This window comes from Mus musculus, chromosome 18, assembly GCF_000001635.26.
Source record: "Mus musculus strain C57BL/6J chromosome 18, GRCm38.p6 C57BL/6J".
Classification (NCBI taxonomy): domain Eukaryota; kingdom Metazoa; phylum Chordata; class Mammalia; order Rodentia; family Muridae; genus Mus; species Mus musculus.
The window spans coordinates 88,830,068-88,832,789 of record NC_000084.6 but is presented as its reverse complement, the minus strand read 5'-3'; the positions used below and the strand labels follow the sequence as shown (position 1 = coordinate 88,832,789).

Genomic DNA, 2,722 nt, shown 5'->3' with positions numbered 1-2,722 from the left:
AGTCTGTGTGTTTCACTGATGGATGCACAATTAAATACTATGCTTTACCTTTCCAGGATATGTTAGGTGTCAACAGATGAGCTGTATGTGATCAGGCCCTGTGAATCCCTTTCCCTCTCCTGCTTGACTCTTAAGAGGGCTTAAGTTCTGTGAAACCAGTGTGGTAGCACAGCTGCTATGAGTTCATGGTTACCATGTTCTCCAACAGCAGCCATTGCAGTACATTGAGCTCCATAGAGACAGCGCTGGAGCAAGCCAGAGCCGGATGGGCACTGGATAACTCTGTGCCTTGCAGAGGAAAATCAACTAAACATGGGCAAAGGAGATCCTAAGAAGCCGAGAGACAAAATGTCCTCATATGCATTCTTTGTGCAAACCTGCCAGGAGGAACACAAGAAGTAGCACCCGGATGCTCCTGTCAGCTTCTCAGGGTTCTTCAAGAAATGCTCAGAGAGGTGGAAGACCATGTCTGCAAAAGAAAAGGGGAAATTTGAAGATATGGCAAAGGCTGACAAGGCTCGTTATGAAAGAGAAATGAAAACCTACATCCCCCCCCCCAAAAAAGGGGGGGGAGAACAAAAAGAAGTTTAAGGACCCCAATGCACGCCAGAGGCCTCCTTTGGCCTTCTTATTCTGTTCTGAGTACTGCCCCCAAATCATAGGCGAGCATCCTGGCTTATCCATTGGAGATGTTGCAAAGAAACTAGGAGAGGTGTGGATCAACACTGCAGGGGATGGCAAGCAGCCCTATGAGAAGAAGGCTGTCAAGCTGAAGGAGAAGTAAGAGAAGAATCTTGCTGCCCACAGAGCTAAAGGAAAACCCGATGCAGCAAAAATGGGGGTGGCCAAGGCTGAAAAGAGCAAGAAACAGAAGGAAAAGGATGAGGAAGAGGATGAGGAAGACGAAGAGGAAGAAGAAGATGATGAATAAGTTGGTTCTAACACAGGTTTTTTTTTTCTTGTCTATAAAGCATTTAACACCCCCTGTACACAACTCACTCCTTTTAAAGAAAAAAGTTGAAATGTAAGGCTGTGTAAGATTGTTTTTTTAAACTGCACAGGGGGCTGGTGAGATGGCTCAGTGGGTAAGAGCACCCGACTGCTCTTCCAAAGGTCCGGAGTTCAAATCCCAGCAACCACATGGTGGCTCACAACCATCTGTAATGAGATCTAACGCCCTCTTCTGGAGTGTCTGAAGACAGCTACAGTGTACTTACATATAATAAATAAATAAATAAAAGGTCTCGGTCTCTTTCAAAAAACAAAAAAAACAAAAACAAAAAAAACAAACAAACAAACAAACAAAAAAAAAACTGCACAGGGTCTTTTTTTGTATAGTTAACACACTACCGAATGTGTCTTTAGATAAACCTGCCTAGGTGGTATTTTCAATAGCCATTAACCTTGCCTAGTACAGTCTAGGGGTTGAAAGTTGGCATGGAAATTTAAAGCAGGTTCTTGTTGGTACACAGCACAATTCAGTTACATATGGGGACAGTAGTTTGGTTTATTTTTTTCTTTTGTTTTGTTTTTATTTTTTTCATCTTCAGTTGTCTCTAATGCAGCTTATGAAAAGATAATTGTTATACCTCTCTGTAATTGCAAAAATTAAAATAAAATAAAAAATTGCAGCTGTTTTGTTGACATTCTGAATGCTTCTAAGTAAATACAATTTTTTTATTTAAAAAAAAGTTAAAGATTTTTAGATAGTGTGAACGATCATTTCCCCATCATTTAGATTCTACAACTAAAATATTCTTTTTTTATTAAATTGAAATTTTTGAATAGGAGTGGAAAGAGTAGACACTATTAACTTGATCTTCAATTTAGTAGAAAGGCTCTGAGGGTTTTTTTTTTCCTGCTTATCATTATGTTGGCTACAGGATTGTTATATATATGTAGCTTTATTAGGTTGAGGAATGCTCCCTCCATGAAAGCTGAGTATAACTGCTGCTTCATATACTGTTAGGAAGCTTATCATCAGAATAGGTTTTCTTGGGTTTTTTTTCCCTCTTTGCTTCAAGTGTTAATATAATTTTTACATCATTTCTCTCTAGTGCTAGACATTTGTTTACTACAGAAAAGTCTAACATATGGACTCTGGCCATGGTGGAGGAAAGAGATATATAAGCAACCAGGAGTCAATATATATTTAGAGTCTGGGATTAGAAGTCATGGGTTTGTGTCTAGACTGTCCTGTGTAGCTGGATCAAAACAGCTATTCTGTGCATCAGGGACTGTACTGTAAAATTAAGATAGCACAGAACAGTGCTTAATTTTACTAAAGAAGATAAAGTAAAATATCAAGCTTATAGTATAGTAATGATCAGCATGCTATTTATCATCAGTTAAAATGTATGTGGTCAAAGTTAGCTGGGTGTGTGATGTGTACTTTCAAGTCATAGCTCAGAGAAGCTGGGAGACAGAATTCTCACAAATTTAAGATCAGCCATAATGATTGAAATTAGTGTGAAAAAGGATGAAAACCATGATTTTTAAGTTCCCTTCATGTGATTCTTTCCACTATGTCTGGCACTCCTGATTTGATGATGCTGGTGACAGCTGACACAGTGATTAAGAGTGTGGATTTAGACAGGCATATGGGATGTACTACATTTTATGGGATGTACTACATTCAATCTTTACCTTATTGTGTGTGTGCCCAGGTAAATTTCAGGGTTTTATTTTTTATTTTTAAATAAAATGTGATGGGTTTTTATTT

At 38.5% G+C, this 2,722-nt stretch overlaps 1 pseudogene; it reads left to right on the top strand.

The window, feature by feature from the left end:
• Gm6409 (predicted gene 6409) lies at nucleotides 209-1,061 on the top strand (annotated as a pseudogene).